This window comes from Apteryx rowi, unplaced genomic scaffold, assembly GCF_003343035.1.
Source record: "Apteryx rowi isolate R43461 unplaced genomic scaffold, aptRow1 scaffold_4, whole genome shotgun sequence".
Lineage (NCBI taxonomy): Eukaryota > Metazoa > Chordata > Aves > Apterygiformes > Apterygidae > Apteryx > Apteryx rowi.
The window spans coordinates 8992137-9015225 of record NW_020450529.1 but is presented as its reverse complement, the minus strand read 5'-3'; the positions used below and the strand labels follow the sequence as shown (position 1 = coordinate 9015225).

Sequence of the window (23089 nt, the reverse complement as noted above, 5' to 3'; positions counted from 1 at the left end):
TTGGTTTTAGGATAACACTTCACGTTTCACGGGTTCTGCCAGGAAACAGCCATTTACTCTTCTGGCGTTTGGGGGGCAGGATTAGGCAGTTGTCTAGCAGCCTGTTAGTTTGTTGGCAGGATATCTTCAGTGTGGCCTTCTGGCTTTTACTTTGTTTTTTTATATATAGGAATGTGTTTTTCCTTTCCTAATTTGCCAGTTCGTGGATTTGATAGCGTTTACGCTGTGTCCTGAAGATCATTAGCAGCGTCCAGAGTTTTCAGAGGAAGAGGTGGGCACTGAATGAGCTTTTAACGCTGACTCAGAAGAAGAATTTGTCTTTGTTGGCACCGAGCCAAATGGTAAATGTTTGCGCTTAACTGTGGCTTCAAGCACTGGATGAACAACAAGAGAGTTGTGAATATCATGTTGAATAATCTGATATTTAAATAAATAACAGCTAGTGCTCCCGAAGAGATTTTGCAAAAGGATTACGAGGAAGACCAGGCATTTCCTCCTCTGGAAAGCAGCTCGTGCCTGTCTTCGGGGTGGCGTTTGGTGGGTCACGTGACCAGATTCTTTGACTGCGTTGAAGAAAGCTGAATCAGACCGATTGTGCAGCTTCTGAGTCAGCTTTTCACAGCTTCGGAGAAGTTGATGGGTTGTTTTTCTTTTCGGTGTGGTTTGTTTCTTTTTTAACGCAGTTCAAACCTGGGAAAGCGCACCTAGAAGTTTTACAAGCCTTTGAGCATGGCAAAGTAAGCCCCCGTGGCATGGAAAAGGGTTGGAAGAAACACTTCTGTCTCAGAAGGTGGAGAAAGACAGTAGCCAGTGTGTATTGATAAACATACGTTTCTGGTTTTAAATTGGTTTTGTATTTTGCTTTGGAAATTTTTATAGTTTAAGGTATTTTCTCTTAATGGGATGACTGTCTTGGTGGGTAATATTTAAGAGCAGCTACAATTTACAGTTTCCGTAAGACATGCTAGACCTGAGCGTGTGCTCCTGCTTTAATTTCTGAGTCAAATACAAGCCTGAGCAGTGAAACAGAAATAATCTGAGGCCAGGTCACGTGCTCCGGTGATGCATGCTTGTTTCATGTTTTACTGTGTCCTGTGTTGAATGAAAACACTGCCTTGCCGATAAAGTAGCACTGGTCAGAAACAGCAGTGATTGGCAGCAGCATGAATCCTAGGTCGAAGTTATGGCCTTTTTAGGAAGAAAGCATGCTCTCCTCAGCGTTTTTTTTTTTTTTCTTTCTTTTTTGCGTGGGCCAAACATAGCTTCTAAACTATTGCTATGGTTGTCATGAAAGCGAGTGGCTTAAACAAATCTTTCAAAAGATGTGTGTTGAGAAGGTAATCGGTGGTCTTCCGCAGAGATGCTCAGCTGCAGATGAGGGAGATGCAGGTCATGCCATTTCCTTACTCTCCACTAGCTGTTGTGCCAAAGGGAAGGTTCGGTCCGGCTGTGATCAGGTGGGTAGTGTTTCCATGAAGGGGGAGGCGGGGGGCAGTGCTTTAATATTTGCTGGTATTTCATAAGAATTATACCAGCTGGAACAGCTTGAAGGAGATGATGAATCTGCGCGTTTTCTACAGAGTAGCTAAAAGACGAATGTGCCTTAAATCCTGCCTATATCCAGGGCTAAGCACCTTCCTCTAGGGAGCATTTTGGATTCACGCTCTCTTGAAATTAGGATCATAAGCTCTTTCTTTCGAAAAAGGAGCAAAGGTCAATCTTTGCTTTCGAAACCCAGGAGGTGGTAATGGTTCTGGTTCGCTTTTCTTCATTAGCAGAGTTGTTATCCGCTAGAGCGCTCACCACGTGTGTGGGAGACGTGAACCCAAGTATCCTTCTTCCTAAGGGGATTAAAGCCCGTAATTCTTTCCATCAGAGCAAATTCTGTAATCACCAAGCTTTTGACTAGTAGAAGGTGGTGTTGCCGTCAGAAAGAGTGAATGAACGTGACTGTAGCCCAGTGCTTAGGTACTAGATGACTGAGGACTAATGCAGCAGGGCATTTAAGAAAATAATTCATATAAGCAAATTAGTCATTGCAGAAATACAAGAGAAAAACATGCAAGCATGGCAAAGATCACTTCCTAATCGAAGATCAGATTCCGCTCAAAGATGCATGTTTTCCTCCTCGATAATTTCCACATTTTGTGTGTGCAAGTGGAAGTAAAATTTGGATTTGAAAAGTATAGGCAAACAGAAGAAACAAGTTGTGGAATAAAATAGTTTGCTTTGTAAATGACTTTGGGAGGGGTGCAAAAGGTAAATAAAAAAATTACTTTCAAACTTATTAGCGAAGGAGGAATTAGACATAAAATATCTTGTATATAAAGTACATATATATACTAATTTTCAGTTGATAGGTGAAAGTGGTTGCATGTGTGGCTGTCAAAGTAACCATATACAAGCTAGAGCCTATTCATATGACAGTAGTCTCAGAATATTAAGCCCAAAATGTAATTCCTCTTAGTAGGGTTTATAAAAAGTTCAAGGTAACTTGTATTATGCTAATGTTTTAGTTGAGTCTTGGTATAAACAAGCATTTTGGTTTTTTGGTTTTCAAAATTTTGGTGCAGCATCGACAACCAGCTGTATAAGCAGTTTTATTTGTCCCTCCACCTTATGCCTTTGTTGTAATAAAATTTAAATATTGATTATACATGGAGAGAATTGAACTAATAAAAAAAGGAGAAGTCAGATAAATTTCATCTTATTACTTAAGTGAAAAAAGATTGGGTTGTAAGAGATGAGAGTAAAATAAACTATGCTAATAATAACTGCAAGTATGCACCTGTGACTTTGTGGTTCATTGTAAATATTTCCACTTCAGTTTCATTGCAGTGTAGCTTTGGCATTTATGTTTATTTAATTTTTTTTTCATTTTTGAGATCTGCTTGTGGTTTTTAGTGTGTGTAAAGCATATGTAAAGTTCAAATGGTGTTGAACAATAAAATAACATGAATTAAAATAGTGTACATGTATATTAAAAATAAAACGTGTAGGACTTATTTTAAATGATGTCATAAATTTGAAATTTAATTAAAAATACCTAGATTGTACTTGAGCTGCAGCTACTTTGCCAGGGTTGGAATAGGAGGGTATTTACAATCAGTTTTATTAGGAAAACTTTTCTTTCCTTCTTTCCTAATGCATAAAGAGGAGCAACTAACTGTAACTGTAGATAAAATGTCATCAAACAAATGGAAGGAGATAGCCCAAGAGCTGCTATTTTCAAATGTTTATGTTAAAGAAATTGTCTGTCCTGATCTTGCCAGCACTTGAACATATTTTGAACTTTGCTAGTGAAAGAGATTGAAGTGATTTCAATGGGGCTTCACACAGTACTAAGGATGAATGATTGGTTTTATGAAGAGCACTTCAAACAGTAATTCTGCAGTGAGTTTAATTTTTTAAAAAATCACAGAGAATTTTAACTGCTGAGGTGGTGGTGTTCTGCTGGACAAATTGTTATGGCTGTGAGCTTGATTCTACATTTTAGAATTTAAAATGGAATCAGGTTAATATTATATCAGTGTGGGGCTGTGTGCTGTTTTGGGAATCAAACTACCTTTCAGAGTAGATTTTGGTTTTTACAAATCTCAACAGTGAAATGTGTACACCGTATATAATCTTTTTGGCTCCAAGTATGTCAGAAGCTTGATTGATTTTTCCTCTAAACTGATACAAGTAAAGCATAATAGTTACATACTTTGGACAAGCGCACATATAAGACTAGTTATCTCATATTTTGGCATAGACTTGTAATATTATGGTAATACAGGTAATGAGTTTCTTAATGGCTGGCTTATTCTTATTGACTCCCCTTAATTTGTAATTGCCTCTTTATAGAGTCTCTTCCCCATCATGTCTTTCTAGGACTGGTCTGCTAAATTTGGCACAGAGAGTTACAGCTCTAAGACAGCCATTTTGCAACCTACATTTTCTTCTCTTTCTGCTCGTGAGTGTAAGTGACAGTCTGTACCTTTTTTCTGGCCGTGGTGGTGGTGGTTGCTGCTGCTCTTCTGTGGAGATGGATGCAGTGAGAATGTGTTGCTTCCTACGGAGAGCTCCTGAAATTTTTCAGCAAGGGCGCTCCTCTAAATAAGCAGTTGAATTTTGTGATCACATTTTGCAAGGATCTGCTTGAAGCTTTCAGATTAATTTTTAACTTTTTATTTTTCTTCCCATTTGGCAAGCAGTTTTCCTATGTTTCCAGTGCTTCACCAGCTCTTCTTTGTGCACCACCTGTGATGTCAACAGGAGTGTGCACAGTTCTGCTGCAGAGCAATGGGACCAACCTCCTTTTTATATTTGTGCTCACACCATAATAATGACAATTTTATTATTTCAGGAACATGAATTGGATTTTTAAAGTGATAGGAATATCACATGTACTTTGAGTTGGTTTATGTCTAAGTACAAAGCACTACATTGGGAAGGCGTGCCTGTGTGTTCAAGTTGAGCTTCCTAGACTTTGTTAGATGTAAAAATATACATCATTAAGGATCCTGAGTTTATGAAAAGTGATGACTTCCAGTAAATCTGAGAGATTAAGTACTTCTAATCTTTTCCTTTTTAATGGCGGTTAGCTGCAAACAGCAGTGGAAGAACACCTTACAGTGTCTTGTCCGTACTTTCATGTTCAGACCGTTCTGTCTCCTTTAGTTTTGAAATAAAGTATTGGTTCACTGCAGGCAGGCAAGACAACAGGGTCTGTACTGTATGAAATTAGAAAAGAGGAAGTGCGGAGACAGCAGTGCAGTTGCTTAAAGATTTGAAAAACATGACGCGTGAGGAAGTGCCAAAAGAAAGGGATTCCTTAGCTGAATGGGATTCCTTAGCTGAAGTCAGAGGGGACTGTGCGAGCGAAACGGCAAATCTGCTGAAGAGCTTTGCAAAGAGGGCGTTTATGGCAGATAGGACCATGGTAATAGGTTAAATTGCAGCAAAGAAGATTCAGCAAGGGCAAACACAATTTTCTAGTGGACGTATTGAAACATGGGAAAAATCACCTGAGGGGACAGTGGTGTTTCCATTGCTTGAGGCCTTTGAGAGAGTTTGGACTACCTGTATCATTCCTGACAGCTATTGCAGTTACCGTGCCTTGGGGCTGCAGGACGGACTGTCCGACCTTTGGAGGCTCCTTCCATCCCCGTTTTAGTTAACGGATCATTAACTGCACACTGCATAGATTTTTACAGGATTAGAGTATGAGACTGATATACACTGAAACTAATTTTCTACTTTCTGTGACCTGTTTAGCAGTTCTATTTCAACTGGAGTTTATATCTATAAGGAAGGCTATGGTAGCTGTCAAGTATACACCAAGTAAAGGGTATGTTTTTCTAGCGTCGTGTTGTTGTTGTTGTTGTTGTTGTTGTTGTTGTCATTTTGTTGTTGTTTTTTGGCATGTCATCTTCTAAGACCATACCCTATTGCGAGTACCTGTCCTCCTCCTGTTTAGGTATTATTCTTTGCTGTAATGTTACAGCCAGGCCAGTTGTGGAATTGTTATTCTACTTGAAAAAACGTAAGAGGATTCATGCAGTGCTTTGTGGGGAAGAACGGTGGCTTAAGCATGGATCTGAGCGAACAATCGCTGCGGTGGCTGCATGCATGCAGGAGGTAGAAATTGTTGTTTTCAACAGACTACAGCTTGACATTTGGTACATAAGCAGGTAGCCGTGTTTGACGATGAGTTTTGTAATCACATTTAATTTCATTTTATCTGTGAATTTATACCCCCTTAGAACAAATTCATTTCTCAATGGGACTAGCAGTAAGTGGGAGGTACACTGAGTGACCTGGAGTTTGTGTATCTGTTGCAACAGTGATAAAGGTGAGAAGAAATCCTGTGTTTTTATAATGCTTCATTAGCAGTATTCCTGGGCATGAACAAAAGAGGAATGAGGAAACTGGAGAACTGATTTCTTCACAAGACTTTAAAAGCTACGATTAGTAAATTATTTTAATAACTACAGAATATACTAGCAGATACTTACACAGTCCTGGCTTGATATGTGTATGGTTTGCAGAGAAGGTAAATGCTATAGGGAATATGTTCAAATGCAAATTATTATATTTTTCCAGGTAAATAATAACCAAAAATTCCTTCCTTTTATTCAGTTAATGAGTATCCAGTGGCTGTTTGATTAATGCTTGAATATTTCGTGCCCTATTAATAGCTACATAGGTTTTACAGTAATAGTAAGAAAAAAAGATATGGTTTTTCTATAGTATAATAAACAGCCCTGAGTCAAGACATTATATAAACATGTGTCAAATTTACATTATGTAAGAAATCTTGGCTTAAGTGGATTTGTGTAGACATTTAAGCCATTAGTATATTGGGGTCAGTATGAATATATTTCTTAAAATGAAAATACTAAGGGTTTTAAATTAAGATTCATGCCCCTAGAAAGACATTTTTTAGTCTCATAAATATTACTAATATTAACGTTAAAGCTTCCATCAGCATTTTTACACAAGTAGTCTTTTAAAGGTACATACATTGGCTGTTGCATCTTCCCCTAATGATGGAACTTGGCATTCAGTTCTGAGCGTGACGTGTATGTGTCCAAATGTGTCAGGAAAGAGAGTTTGGCTGTTTGGTCTTTTCTTTTTTCTTTTTTTTCTGTAGTCCTTAAAGCAGGCAAAACGAGAGTGTTCCAGAGCAGACTTTAAACTCATTCCAAAATCAAACAATCTGAAACAGAGGATTTACTTGAAAAGCAGTATAGTGTTATTTTAATGATTTTTCCTACATCTGCAACTTAAGTGTTTATAACAAAATGCAACTGGCTTTTCAGTTTCCAGGGAAAAGCTGGGAGGCACGGGCTAAATGCTCCTTAGCCAGAAGGCCTATTAAGAAGAGAACTCCAAATAGTTTAAATTTTTCAAGGTAGTTGCAACTTTTTAGCATGTGAGTTCTTGGTGCTTGAATGGTTGGGATTAACATTTCTCTCATTGCTCTGGTGTTTTTCTCTGTACCAATCCTGTATTCCATCTGAGCCGGTGCTCTCTAACTCTAGATGGCAGTCACCGTTAGAGCGGAAGGATGGTGCTGGCGTTGTTTGGCTGGGACCCTGCGAGGCTCTGCGCTGGCCGGCTTCTCGAGCTGGAATTTTTATGGTGTTGGACAGCAATAAAACTGTCACCTCAGCTTCTCTCCCTTCTGATCTGAAAGAGAGATACTGTGCAGCAAGAAAGGGAAAAAAAGTGAAAAGTATGAGAAACTCAGAAAATATTGCTGTGAAACATTCACAAAAGAGAGTTTTAATAATGGTGGAAATAGTTAGGAAGGAGTCTCGCTTGATCTGTTCTTCTAAATTAACAGAAATGAATTTTTGTTTGTATTAGGGGAAATGCCAGAGCCTCCCACTGAATTCATTTTCAAAGAGTAAAGTAGATTGAACAAGGTGCAACCAGGGATAACAGGAGTGGAGGAATGTGTGATTTTAATCCCATTTTAAAGAGAATAGGCAATCCTCACAGTCTCGTGGGCACGTGTGGGTAACTAGTGTGAGAAATATTTCTCTGTTTTCTTCAGACATTGCCCCCTCCCCAGGATCCAAGGATCTCCTTCTACAGTGCCCATACTCTCTTCATTTCTATATTGCATCTGATCATTTTGCAGGTAATTCCTTCCATTCATTCTTGTTATCACGCTATCTTGACTCTCTGCTCCATCTCTTCGGTTTAAAGCAGGATACACTTCAATTTTTTCTCTCCGTTCCTTCCTGTCGGTGCTGTTTGCCTTCCAATACTAGTCACCACTAGTAGTTCGATGTAACATTGCAGTTGTAAAAGGCAGCAGCACCCCGGCGAAGGAAGGACGGTTCCTGTGCACTTGCTGTGCAGTGATGATTGCATTTCAGGAGACGGCTACTGCTTGATAAGAAAGCTATTGTTATAATAAATACAGTTCAAAACCAGGAATTAATCTATACATTATATTGATCTCTGGTTTCAAACTCAGTGCCAAATTACAGTCTTGTTTACGTACGTGCAAATCCCAAGAAACTCTTTGGAAAGCACTGGAGTCTTTCTGGATTTACAGAGGTGTACTTAAGATCAAATTTTGGCCTTCGGTTTCAATAATAAGGAAATGATTTGTTGTTACATTGCATACTGTATTAACTACTAGCATTAGTAAAGGGGTTTTGATGCCATAAGCACTTTGCAAATATTCTGCAAGAAGACAGCCCTTGTGCTAAAATATCAGTAACTGAAAATAGAAGGATCTTCATTTTTGTTTAGCATAATCATAGGAAGAAGCCTTTAATTTTTATTTTTATTTTTACATGCTAGTTTAGCTGCAAAGAAGTACTGGTTTTTGAAAGGAAATGTGCTTTAGTTGGAAAAGAATGAGAAAGCAATTAAAGCTTAAATTAAGCCTTTATTTTTATATGTTTATAGTGAAAAATACCATTGGTATTTATATCAAGTTTTGCAATTCACAGTCACGTGCATTTCCAGAGCCAGCTTGAGAAATGCAGTCCCTTGTTTGGGAGGGAAAGCCTTCTAAGAGTTAGCAATAATCTAGTACAGTTTTCTGTGTGAAGTTCATGTGCAAGAGAGACAAGATAGAGATAATTTTGGAATTATGTCAAGATTATATATTAGTATGTCAGGCAATCCCTGATAGATTGCACAGCACAGTGGTAATGAAGAGTGATGCTTTCTGTTCCCAACCCTGCCCTGGGCCCATTCGGTAGCTATTGGGAAATCACTGATTCTTCCTCAATTTCCCCTATTTGTAAAAGTGGTGATAATGATGTGGATTCTTTTGTGTTTCTTTTTGAGATCTAAAGGGAATATTTGAAAATGAGGTGGTACAAACATGATGGGAAATACAAGGTGGTAAAATAAGTATCTGTATTTCCGACAGCTTAGTACTGGCAACTGATTATAGCATTATTGATTCTAGTGTTCTTTCCTGTTGAGAGTATTGCTAGGTACTTGTTCACAGGCTTATAGAAAAATCTTACTATTTCTTATGCTAGCCTATCTTTCAGCTTTTCATTCAGAATTTGCTGTAAGGATTGTCTGCTTTTATTCTTGCCCATTGCCATCCTCCCGAGGGATAGTTAAAGCTTTAGTTAATGGAGGATAAGGACAGAAAAGGTCTGTCTGTCTTTCTTTTCTCTATCTCCTCCCTTTCTATCTCTCTGTCTCTCTTTGGCCATTGAAAATGTAGGTCATGTTGCATCACTGTAAAATGGAACAGTCAGAAAGGTGTTGGAAAAATGCTGACATCCTTAGCCCGGGGTGCATGCCAGTGTCCTTTGTTTACATTGAGAATAGTGTTGTACCTGTTTAAGAACCAACATCTCTGTTAAGGTTAGTGTTATGGTACCTAAATTGAGTCAGATTTTAAGATGATTTTCATCTGCCTGGAGTAGTTTAAAATTAAACAGATAAAATACAGCCACTCACAATAATGATATACATGAGGAGCTAATTTGAAATCTTTAATCTGCAATAACCATAATTGTGTAGTTTGAATAATATGTTACCTTTAACAGAGAAGCTCAATAATAAATTTTGCAAATCATGTTAATCATGTACTCTGCATTGTCTTGATTAGCTGTGGCTTTCTGTCTTGAAAAGTATGTGTGTGTTTATATTATATATTTGTATATTATTTTTAAAATTATTGTTTCACTTCGTGCATTCTTTTAAATGGACCAGTCAGGATTTTATTTATTTAAAAAGTGGAAAATCCTGCTGCCCAGTATCTTTATTGCTTGCTTACCAGTCTTTTGTTTTTTGTGTTTGTAATCAGTATGAAATATTCCTATAACATCAAATACAGAACATGTCTTTTTCTTCTCTGCTACTGTACACAGATACAGGTTTTAAAGGTATAAATATAATTTCGACTGTCCTCGTGTATCTTAGTTTGCTGCAGCAAGCTAATGGGTTTTATGGATTGAACTTTCAAATGGTCATGTAAATCATATTGCAAGATGCAGGTATTTTGAAGAATAAGACAAGATACAAGCGTATAGAATATCATTCATTATTTCTGAAACCAAGTATTTTTCTAGCCTGTCTGTTCTGTGCCTTGTGTGGTTGTATTTAAACAGCTGAATCTATTTAAACAGCAATATGCAAAGGCTTCTTATGACTTTGTTAATCTTACTGCTAAGGAAGATTTCAAAATTACATGAAAAATTGTTGCAAGATAAAACTGAAATTAGCGATAACATGATTTATTCAGCAAAATAATGAATGCAAATGTATTTATGTTGCAATTAGGCAAAGGAGAATGGCAGTAATCAGCGCCAGAACCCCTCAAGTGCACCTTACTGTGCGTACTGTTTTGGAATTTTTTATCAATTTGTTTAGAAGTATATGAAAGGTATCGCTGCTTCTCCGTTGACACTTAGATATCAGTTGTTTAAGTCCAATCCTTCTCATTATCAGTGAAGATTCATATGTAACTTTGAAGTAGTTTTAGAATAACTTATATCATTCTTTTATTGTGCACTGGGAATTTTGCTGCATTTTTGTTTGCACAAATACATAGTAAATATTTAAGTACTTGCGAGAAGTATTTTACATTTGTGTACATTGGAATTATGTGAAATCTTGAGAGGCTGCAACTTTGTAATTGGAATTTACAGAAGTTTGGCATATTATCTCTATTTGAAATATATAACTAGTAGTTATTTTTGAATCTGTAAAGATTCAAAGCATTGCATCTCCTAAAGGGAATAGGAGGACCAATTATATAATTGGTACGATTTTTATTTCTTATACCATCTTTGGCCCACTGATATTCTGGAAGTAGCAGGTCCTGAGTCTGTCCCCAGCACAGGTTAGATTAGCCTGGGAATTGCTTCGTTTTACTCTGGAGCTACTAGCTAGCCACACCAGCAGCCCATGGCCTTGTGCTGGCCATCTCCTGTTCATTCAACAGGCACCTCCGTTTTTCCAAGGGGCAGAATAAGACCTCATTAGGTTTACCCGTAATCATAACAGGTCTAAAATGGAGCCCAGTATCAGGGCGATTATTCCTTACTTACATTCCAATCTTTGTTTACATAAATGTAGGCATTACATTGTATCTTAAATTTGGATATTTACTGGCTGACAGAGGAGAAAGGATGTTCCAGGTTTTAGATGTATTCTTTGGTGCATATTTCTGACATTCCAGCTGGAAAGAAAAAGTATCTGATGGGTCAGAGCTAAAGGAGGTTGGTTATCTGAGGCATTAGTTTTGATACTTTCAAAAGTTAGGAATGCTTTATCACATAACATTGAATTTCCTTTATTTTAATGAGTTGCTTTGCTTATTTTAACAGTTACAATTTTCATGTAAATATTTTTCCCCTTAAATGGAATAATGTGCATTATTTATCACAATGATGCCTTTATTATATATGTCGGTATAGATGTAATTTTGTCTGGGATATAGCTTTTGTTCTGCCAGGCTGTGGTTTCCTCTATCAGTAGCTCCTCAAAGTTTTAAATAACCATTGCAACCAGGTTTCTTTGATTTTCAGTCACAGAGAGTGACATAATGTGAACTCTGCTTCTCTGGTTTGAAAATGCAGGCCTTTTTCCATTTTCTTGTATTGCTGCTTTGACTGTTGTTGTCATCTTTCCATCTTTCCAGCAGCTTTCCCTTCTGCAGTGTGCCAAAGTACTTGCCTTCTGGAGAGGGAGCCCCCCATGGCTTGTTCTCGCTCGTCCCAGGGAGGTGCTCCTCCTGCATGGCTCTCCACTGACGGCTGCAGTTGTAATTGAGCTGCTGTAAATTCTCAATAAGGATCGTTCCTGTTCTTTGCCACCCATTATCCAGAGAAAGAGTTGTCTTCAGAGAGCCGTTAAGCCGTCACTTTATGCTTTTGAAACTTACTCTCTTAACTTCCTTCAAACTCAGCTCCAGAAGTAATCCCTACAGCAAAACTCCAGGGAGGTGACAGAGTTAGTATGCACTGATCTCTTGCATATAAGAATAAAATCTTCATCTGATCTGTTATTTTTGCTTACCACTTACTTACTGCCTTATATGTAGATTTTTAACTCTTTGGAAAAGACTTCTGCTTTACAGGTGTGGGCTTGGGTTTTGGTGTGGTTTGGTTTTTTTGCATTCTTGTGTACAGCAATGGAGCTTGCCTTTTATGTAACTAACAACATTTAAGTAAGGGTAAAATAAAGGGTATTTTGCACTTAGAGCTCCCATATCCACTGAAGAAATTGGGGAAGAGAGAAAGTGAGTTACTTTCACAGCAGCGAGGTCTTCTGCCTGAGGGGGTTGAGACTGAGGCTAAAGGGGATGGTCCACATGAGTTTGGAGTCTTCCTGCCCTGGACAAAGGTGAAAAAGGATTTTTGACAAAGACTTCATTTGCTTTCCCAGTAAGCACCAGTAAGAGCTACAGAGAAAGGTTTATTTTGTAGCACTCAGTGAGATTTCTGTGTGTAACAACGAAATAAAATGCGTTCTGAGGCTCTTACTCATGCAGAAATTTGTTAATGATCAGTTGCCTCAAGTCTTATTAACTATAAAGCAGAACAGTGACTGCAGAGGAGAGAGAGAAAATAATGCAGTGCTTGCTTCCAAGTACTGTCCACTGAAGGTGACAAAATTTTGGATTTTGAAAAGTAATCAGAATATAATTAAGCTCTGATGCACTTCTTAGGATCAAGTGCATCACTGAGCAGAGTAAAGCTTAGTAAAGCTTAGAAATAGTAAATATGTCTGTAGGTGATCCCAGTCAAGATAGTGTTAGCTGGTAAGCTGCACTTTAAAATGAAAAAAGTGGGTTTTATCTTCACTGGATAAGGAGTATTTAAAAACATGAGCTCAGTTTGCAGACAGCTTCCCAGAGAAGTAACAGAAGGCAGGAGAGGCTTCGTTCTGCACCTTCCGCTAGGGCAGAAGAGCCTAAAAGGGTGGCTTGGATGCCCTCTTGGACTGCATTCCTCATGTCTGGACCTTAATCCTTTGAGAGGAAGAAAATAGTTTTCTCTGAAGTGTCATCCGCTCCCAGCACAAGATTGGCTCGTGTAAATCTATCTTCATGACTTCTTATTAGATGGAAAAAAAAATCACTAGTTTAATTGCAAAATACTTATAAAAGTCAATTATTTGATCTTTAGTGTAACCTGTGCACGAGGATGGTTGAAAATGCTCTTTTAAGTTTTAACAGGGCTTTGGGTTAGCTTTAACCAATTAAGCATTGATTTAGGCTAAACCAAAATAAACCATACATCAGTTAATTTTATACAAACAGAAAGTTTATAAACCTTAAGTGAAAGGATTTTAAAAACTTTTATTTGAGATGATACAAGTTCCTTGTGTGGGAAAAGCCTCAATGTGTGTAACTTTTTAATTTTTGTTAAATTCTTCATCAGCGATACAATAATAGTCATTACTGACTATTACACGAGTGATCGTTTTTAGCCATCTGAGTTACATGACATGGTGGCGAAAATGTCAATGGCTGCGTACCAAGAGCTCTTGTTGTTGGAGTCATGCTGTATTCTGGAAAAATCTTGTGCAGAAAATCCAGCGCGGTGTCGTTACCAGCTTGTGATACAGACACAGCCGTCTGCTTGGAAATCTGGTCAGTAATAGTCTGTATAAATGCAGTACTGGGCTGAAGATTGAGATTTCAACCAATGCATACCTTTCTGGTAATGTCAGGCTGCCATTTAAAGACCTGCTCTGTACATGAGAGTACATAACGACTCCCTGCTTACCTTTCAGTTTTAAATGCATTGCAATAACTGTATTCGTAAAACTGATAACATACTTCATATTAGTTTTTGAAATAGAAAATTATTTCTGTGAAGCTGAGATGAGGTTTCAAATGTCTTATTGTTGCACTCTTCTTGTTTTGTTTCAGAATTAATCAGATATAAGTTAGAGAAAGCTTCCGAAATCTAAACAGATGAAGACCAATTGATAAATCAACCCAGTGATTCACCATACTTTCAAGGTACTGTGATATGCTTACCAAAATATTTTCCTTAAGCATAATACTCACATACTTTAGATGGGGGAAGCATGGAGAACAGGATATTAACAGAATTGCAAAGCAAGTCTGAAGTGTTACCAGATGCAGTGTGGGGAATTTTTTTTAAAAATGCAGGTGTTTAATATATGTTCTAGTGGGAAGTAAAATGACCTTACAGTCAGCCTGAAGGGAGCTCAATGCATGTAACAGTCAAATCTTAAAAAAGATAAAAGTAGGTTGGGTTATATATCTCAATCATATAGATGAAGTAATTTGGATGAGTAAGGTTTGGTATACAGGGAATACTTTTCATTTATTTATTATATTTTAGAAGATGTAAACTTCTTTTTCTGAATAATTATTTTTACCTATTTCCACATTTCCATGTTACTTTAAAGCATTTGAGGGCAGTTACGCTGCTGATGTATATCATGGCCTGCTATAACTGCATCAATATTGTCCTACATGTTCAGAAAGTAGAAAAGTAAACTGAAGCAGGAAATGTACAGTTGCCTAACACAGTGGATTTCCTCTCCATGGCTAGTGTTCCTGGGAGACCACTAGGTAAAAAAAGAGAATGATGATAATAAATTGAAATTTTGGATAAAAAGCTCATATTGAAGGTTATTTTATCAGGTACTGCTAATTCCTTGAGACAATATCTATTTCTTTCTCTGTTTCCCTTACATTTATCTCTACTCTAAATCATCACATGCATTTTAGCATTTTGCATATTTTTGCTTGATACCATGAAAGAAAAAAAAATCCATTCTTTAAGTTTGCATTTTTCCTATGCACAGACTTGAAGTCTGTTATAGTCTGTTATAGCCTGGCTAGTATTTGCCGTGCAAATCATCTTTCAGTATCTTTTAAAATAGATTGTAGCAGAAGGTGCCATTATAGTTAGCATGGAGCTGGGCTGCAGAACTTATTTAAGTGGCAGAGTTAATCTGGGCTCAAGAAGAGCAAGGAATGTTTGTCATGGTGTGACTCTCGCTGTGCTGTCTTCTCTTGAACAGCTCAGCTAAAGCTCGTTCTTTCCCCCCTCCACTTTCCATTTGAAACTTTTTCTCTGGAAAGATTATATGAAGGCAGGTGCTCTTTCAGGAGAAGAAACTTTGTAAAACTGTTGTCTGTCTGTTCTCTTTGCAAAGTTGTACAATTTCTGACATACAGAATTGGAGGGGCAGGTTTGTAGCTCAGCAGCTAAGGCTTCTGATTCAGACTGCAGAAGCTGAGACTTGGTGTGCTAGTAGGCAAAACTTAGATACAGCAGTTACACATACTGAGTCTTGTCCTATGTGTTGCATAGTGAGGACTGTATAGGTTTTTGGTAATACTGGTTTTCAAAGTAAACACGTTCCGTTGTTTACTGGAAAGTATTGAGTCATTATAGTCATAATAGGATATTGGAATACTCCAGAATTACAGATTTTTATACAGCAAATTAGCAATAGAACCAACTGAAAATGAATTCAGCTCTTTCCCATTTGATTTATCTGTCATTGAATGTTGTAAGAATTTAAAAATATAGATAACTGAAGAATTCAGTTAAGTTTAGTGTGGAAACATTAGACATATACTCCAGGTGTTTATTAAATTAGAGCAGAATTAGTGTAAGTGCTGTTAACTCAGATCATGGTGTCTCACACTTCCTTTACATTCCCATGAATGCCTACATAATGCTACAGAATCAGGCCTTCAGTCTTTTACTTTTTTTCCATTATTTGTGAACAAACATACAAGTTTGTACTAAGCGCATCATCAAAGAAAATTACTTTTGATGTTGTCGCTCCAGTTTAGCAGTTTAGGAGCACCAAATGTTTTACATCTCCTTTGAAAATGTTCCTAATCTGAGGGTTAAGAAAAAAAAGGGGAAAGAAAAAGAAAAAAAAATGCTTTTCTTCTGTAGACTTGAATTCCTATATTGGAAACTCCAGTATATGAAGTTTCTAAAACAAAATGCCTCCCCTGGATTTTCCAGTAGCCTGAGAGTGTCTGTGTTAATGAACACAGGGTGCCTGGAGTTGCAAATTAAAATTGGCATTGTTCTTGTCTACTTTCCTGCTCCTTATCACCAAACAGAGTCTCATCATCTATCAGATTTTCATACAATCATAGAGAAGTCTAGGTCGGAAAAGACCTCTGAAGATCAACTGGTCCAACCTTCTGCTGAAAGCAGGTTATCCAAGGGCCTGTCAAGATGAGTCCTGAATATTTCTAGCAAGGGAGATTCCACCATTTCTCTGGGCAACCTGTTCCAATATTTAATTGTTCTCACAGTGAAGAATTTTTTTCTTACATTTAGACAGAGCTTCTCCTGAAGCAGCTTGTGCCCATTGCTTCTTGCCCTGTCTATGTGTCTCTTGTGAAGAGAGTACCTCCATCTTCTCTATAACTACCTTCTACATATGGGAAGACTGTGATTAGATTCCATGTAAGCCTTCCCTCTTCTAGGCTGAACAAACCAAATTCCTTCATATTTCTTCATATGTTAAATTCTCCAACCCTCTAATCATCTTGGTAGCCCTTTGCTGGACCCTATCTAGTTTTTCAATGTCTCTTGAACTTGTAGGGGGCACCAAAACTGGACACAGTATTCCAGGTGTGGCCTGACAAGTGCCAGGTACAGTAGAATAATTGCATCCCTTGATCCCTTAGTTATACTCTTGCGGATGCAGCCCTTCATTGCTGCCGGGGTGCTTTGCTGACTCATGTTCAGCTTGATGTCCACCAGGACCCCAGGTCCTTTCCAGCAGAGCTTCACCCCAACCAGTCAGGCCCCAGCCTGTGCTGCTGCTTCAGATTATTCCATACTACATGCAGGACTTTACATTTATCTTTGCTAAACCTAATGCAGTTCTTGTTGGCCCAGGCTTCCACCCTGTCGAGGTTTCTCTGTGTGGTGGCTTCCTCTTACCTCTCCTCCAAGTTTCATGTCATCTGAAAATGTGTTGAGGGTGTATTCAATCCCATCAGCCAGCTCATTTATAAAGATATTGAATTGTATTGGACCCAGTATTGACTCCCGAGGAACTCCGCTTGTGACTGGTTGCCAGTTGACTTTGAGCCATTAACCACCACTTTTTGAGCACAGCAGTTCTGCTGGTTTGCCACCCATCTTATGGTCCATCTATCCAGTCCACATCTGTGACTTTTCAAAGATGATAGGGCGTGGCTTTGCATCAGTCAACACTCTTAGCACCCTTGGATGCATCCTGTCAAGTCCCATAGACTTTCATATATCCGATTGGTATGCTATTTTGTTGCAAACTTGGCAAGAGTGTGGTCAGTGTAGATAGCATCAATGAGCAGCAAAAAGAAATTAGAAGAATGGTATAAATTTAAATTTTGGGGTGCCAGGATTTTCAGAATCCTTGATTCTGTGATAATCAGCATGTCAAACTGCTGAGGATATGAGGGCTCAAGCAGTTTCACATGACGGGTAGATGTCATTGTGGTCTCAAGGAAATCTCGAGTCGTGTGGGCTGTGCTCAGGCCCAGAGTCTCCTGCCTCAGTGGATTGCCATGGAGCCACACAGAAGCTGACAAGAAACCAGGCATGTTATGAAACCTTGCATGCTAGTTAGGTCCCGTCAGAAGATCATTGATATCAAAGCGTTCACGTTAAGTGCTTGGACTTGAACAAATGGAAATTCAGCACAAAAGTTTTGTTAGAATCGTTCTGAATAGCTGTATGTATGAATCACTCGAAATTGTAATATTATATCCTCTGTGTATAAATGAGAATTCAGAAGATCATACCTATTCCAGTTCCTTAGATTAAAATGATTCATCTGCATAGTTAGGTTGCTGAAATTGTTTTAACATTGGCAAATTCAAAAGGTGATTTCAGTACTTTACCTAAAATAAAGGAAGATTAGTTTCATTTCCAAATCATTAACTGAATGTATTTTGTGTAATCATACCTAGTTACCTTTAAAAATTGAAAATTTTTTATCACTATTCAGTGTTCTCTTTGTAAAATTCTCTGTAAGAATTGACAGTATTAGTTGCATCTAAGCAGGGCAAGGATCTGTGTTTCTGTATTGCCTATGCTCCTTTTTCTGCTGTCATCAGTTCTTGAAGAAGTATGACCAGCATTTAAGACATATTTGATAGTTAAGTAAAAAAGAAAGTGGTTGCAATGTTTTGTTAGATACCATATATTTTATAACACATAGCAGTGACATATGTTTATAATTTGGGTATAAAAATGTCCTATTGCCTTCAGCTTAGTCATTGTGAAGTTTGGATAAACATACTGGGATATCTGTTGCATTCTTATCGTAATGCAGACTTCTTCTCAGATTTACTTACAGTTATTAGCCTCCATTCCCTCTCCCCAAAAAAGGAAAGTTAGGCTTCTAATCCTACCAGTATTGTTCTTTTTTCTGGTCCAGGTGGTTTATAGTAAGTATCCATGATAATTTCATGTTCCTGTATTTATGGAGTGGCAGAATTTTGAAACTTCTGAGCATCTTCAGCTCTCCCATTGAAGTGTTCCTCATATGTAAAAATTAAACCTATCTACCTGTTTCCAGAGTCTGTGGGAAAAGGATAATAGACTGGCCTGATTTATTGTTTAAGTATCTGTTACGTGTCACTCATGATGATTACTCTCTGGGATCTTGGTCCTGTGTGTAATAAGAAAGGGAGAAGTCACTTGATTTCACTGGGAGTGAGAGTGAACTGCAGATTACCATAATGTGTTTTCTTGATGTATTAATGTTTTTCTATAGTAGGGGCTTAAATGAAATGGTCTGCTTTATTACGTTTGGATAGTGCTCTCATTATCTGGGCATTCTGATTTATATGAACTTTTTATCTCTTGCTTTCCAACTTGTCAAATTATATTCTTGTACTTCTCATACTTGAAATGTATTTTAAAATGCACAAGAAATACTCCCAGTTCCACTGCTGTCAACAGGAGCTGACGTGAGGTCAGGATTTCACCTCAGTGTATCAGCTGCTTGAGTTGTTATTTCATCCTGAATCTCATCTACCAACGAGTCTTCACTGTTAATATTTGTTTCTAGTTTTTAAGCCTTTCTCAATCACTTCAAACCTTTTGGCTAGAGTTAACTTACTTGGTTTCCTATTGTGCTGTAATGCTCTTTGGATCTTTTCCTTGACAGATTTTTTTGTGAATTCATGATTTTTCTTTCTTTTGAGTACTGATAGTAGTGACACCCTCATAGATCGTCTCACCCTTCCCACTTTAACTTGTGCATCCTTTAGCCTTCTTTGTGGAAAACCTTCAGTGAATCCTATCATTATACTTCTGTTCTTAAGAGTTCAGCTGCAGATTCATCCTTCCTTTTTCATTCCAGTTAGGAGTTATGYTATCTCAGGTCTTACATGGAGATTGTCTTACAGATTTTAACTGAACACCTGAGTTAGGTGTTCCCATTTGAACATCATTCCAGGACCATGTAGCAAAAGAAGGAAACCTGCCAGCAGAGGTGAAAAAATGCCTGCAAGGTCATGCACACAAACATCCCCTGCAGTTTTAACTAGCTGGATACTGTTTGTATGCATACATTTAATCATATTATTGCAAACCACATTCGATATGTTGTTAAATTTATTTAGTGAGCTTGAAAACTGCAGTTTTCCTTGTCTTTTTTTGTGTTTTGTTTCCTTTTCTTGACTCCATTATTTTTTTCCTGTTGCAGGTTGTGGGGTTTTTTTTATGATTTTTCTTCAGTCTGTTATTTGGTTGTTTTCTCTACATCATATGCTGTTTTCTACTATATTTTCCTTCTCACGTTTTTCCTTCTCTAGTTTCTCTCTTTCTTTGAGCTGAATTTAATCCTCCATGTTTTCTCTCTCCGTTCCCTGAACACCTGTTCTCATTCTGTCTCCTTCAGACACGCGAGCAGAGCCACTCACGCAGTCTCAATCCTAATGATCCTCCTGGTGCTCTTTTACTTCCTCAGTTAAACCTTGTGAATTGCTAGTGCTTCTGGTCCCTGTTTTGTTCTCTTAGGAGTACTGGCTTCGAGGCAGGATTTTCCACGCTTCACCGTTCTGCCTACTCTCGACCAGATTCATCCCACTTAAATTCTGGGTGCCTAGCAGAGGTGCCCAATTTAGGTGCGTAGTTATCCTTGGCTTCTTCTGTGGTCAATGGGAAGAGAAGGGTGTCTTCAAAAAGTGCTTTGGACCAGACAGGACTGAATCAAACCCTGAGATATCCCTGGGTCTCCAGTGATGGCCAAGGGAGCTTTGGATGACCAGACTCTTAACCTGCTGTCTCAGATTCTTAGTAGCAGATGGGGTGAATCCCTGTTACCTCTGTTCAAAGGCTACAGCTTGTACACGTTTTCAATTCTTATCCCCTTCTAACATGATGGATTTTCAGGCTTTTCTGGGGTGTTCAGTTTTTTTTCCCCCTAAATCATCAACACATCCCTGTATAGCACTTTGGAAACAGTTTAAGAGAATTGAACTTGTGTGCTTAAGTAAAAAAAAAAAACAACAACAAAAAAAACCCCAACAGCACACATATATTCGGCATAGAGGGTTCATAAAACAGAAAGTTGCCTCTCTACCTCCAGTCCTTGTAATATTAGTGTTTCCTCTGCCCCAGTTCCTACTCTCTGGCTAGTCAGTCCGTTTTGTGCACTGAGCTGATGAACTTATCTTTCTGCTGCCACTTTCCTCCCTCTACTGGAATACTGATGTATTCACGACATAATGAGAAAATATTTTGCTGGCGGAAGGATAGTTTACTAAAAGACAGCCTGAGGCCCAGACTGCAGAATTAAGGTTTTGAGTGGGAATATATAGGGAAAAAAAGAAAAGGTGATGAAAAAGGGAGGGGAAAAAAAAAAAAAACTTAACAAGTTTGAAAGAGCAAAAAACAGCAAGGAAGGTGGTAATCAAAGATGTATGGAGATAAAGGTGGTGTATGCGTTACCTGTTTGGCTGGCGCTTTTAAAGCAATAACCGCTTTTGAGTAGCTTGATGAGTGTCAACCTTAGAAACTGAAAAGTTGATAATATATTGGCATGTTAGAATAATTAGCTAATCACTGTACTTTTGCCAAATTTACTTTTGTGTAATTTAATGTGTATACATCAGTAATGAATAAAGAAAAGAATCACATGATGTATGAATGTTAAATAGAGATCTCATGGTAAAATCTGCTGCTATTTAAAGGTAAGTGTTGATGTTTTAGGGTGCTGTATGGACACCCACCACTACACTTGCTTTTTGACCTATGTAAAATAGTAATAGTGAAATCTTTTGTGAGTTTTATAGTCTCTCTGACAATGGAGAATTATTTTTCAAATTGCTGCGGGGACAGCTTTCCCCAGAGCAAAGGAGCCCTGCACAAATGAAGGAAAGTTTGTAATATAAACCAGAATATTTGACATAGAGAATATAATTCTGTCTGTAGCTGGTCTTGTGCTATGGCTGGAGTCTGAGTTGAAATACGGACGTTACTTTAGGCTCCATTTGTGGAACTAGTTGAATTGTTTGTTGAAAGAAACGGGTAATAAAATTTTCGCTTATCTGTACCACAAAATAGCTTAGATTCTATTCAGAAACTTAAGATTGATTGTCCCCTGGCTAACATCTTTTCCAGTGATGTTTTTAACTTTAATGATAAGTAGCTTTTTATATTATAAAATACTACTATTAGACAATGAATCATAAAATAATGTCCTCCATTCATCATTTATCTTTAGACTCTGGTCCTGTGAACACTTTCTACTTATGCTCAGATCTAAGATGAAGAGTCATTCCACTGTTTTGGGAAACTAAAGTACAGTTAAGAACATGTATAGCTGAAAGATTAGGGCCAAGCTGAGAAGTTGATAGCCTTCGTTAATCCTGCTACAAATGTCTACAGTAGAAGTCGTTATTGCTATCTTTATCTAAAGCTCATGTTGTTTGCCTTTTTATTTTTTCAAGGAGTTAAATTAGACTTACAGTAATCAAGTGAGGAAAAAATACCACTCAGTATTCTGTGTTAGGTTCATAGTTTTACAAGAAACATTCTGATTATGACATAAATATATCAGTTGGGTGGAAGACTGAAACTGTTTTCATAATTATAGCCTATCCTATCCCATCTGACTACTGTCTAGCAGGTTTGTATTTTAAAATCTTTTATATGCATAATTTTGGAAAGGAATATCCATATTGGGATGGAGTTCCACACATTGCAAGTTCTGTTTCAGTGGAGATACAGTGATGCCTAACTAAGCCTGCATGTACGCCTTTGCAGGATTGGGATGGGGTAGTCTAAACAAATTTGTCTACTATTTTGATTTTTGCTGTCTAGTTTTGCGTGTGTGTGTGTGTGTGTGTGTGTGTGTGACCTGTAACCTGCTCAGAGCAGTTCTGCTGGAGACTTGAGTCCACACTCTTAAGCGCGTGCAGAGGTCATGCTCGTATCACTGCCCACAGAGCAGACAGGGCACCAGGCTTGCTTACATCTTTAGTTGTTCAGTGAGGGTAATATAACTGACAGTGGCATCAAGTATGGACAGAAATCTTTGCAGATCAGGGCCTGTGACTTTAATTTGACGTTGCTACTTGGACACCAGAGAGAAAATCCTGTAATTAAAAAGTCTGGTTTTGGAGTTAGTTTATGTACAAAACTTGATTTTGCAAAATTTAATAACTTTGTTATTAACAATTTTCAGACACAGAAGTATTTTTACCAATATTTATCCCTTTTAATACTGCTCAATGTCATCCCTAAGTGTAGGCAACAAATGATGCTGCCTGAAAAGAAATGTGGAATTACACAGATATGAAAATCAGGTTATGAATATAAGGAGGGCTGTGTGCGTGCGTGGTGGGGGGTTCTCCAAAAATAAAAGTGGTGGAAACAAAGTGAAATGGATTTAGTCAAATTCTTTGGCCTGTGCGGGGTGAGTCACGTACAAAGCAGAAATTACTCCATTAAGAGAGTCCGTGAGTGAACGCTGGGTTGTTTTCAGCCGTTTTTCTCGCAAGTGCCCCGTAATGACAGCCGAGCGGTGCGCGGTGGGGCAGCGAGCGCCCGCAGGTAGCTGCTGTAAGAAGCGGCAAAGAGTTGCAGACCGCGTGCAACGATCTTGGCTTCGCCCCTCTCCCGGGAGCGGGGGCGCAGCG

At 38.2% G+C, this 23089-nt stretch overlaps 1 long non-coding RNA gene across 3 annotated transcripts; it reads left to right on the top strand.

Moving 5' to 3' along the window:
- Positions 1–23027, top strand: LOC112970442. 3 transcript variants are annotated; one of them, XR_003255003.1, is made up of 8 exons: positions 1–810; positions 1359–1457; positions 3874–3961; positions 5260–5332; positions 7547–7633; positions 13368–13579; positions 13862–13954; positions 21673–23027. It is a non-coding gene; the product is annotated as an uncharacterized LOC112970442 (long non-coding RNA). The 3 variants fall into 3 exon arrangements; XR_003255002.1 differs by lacking the exon at positions 21673–23027 and adding an exon at positions 19965–20468; XR_003255001.1 differs by lacking the exon at positions 21673–23027 and adding an exon at positions 14371–20468.
- Positions 23028–23089: the final 62 nt, after the last annotated feature.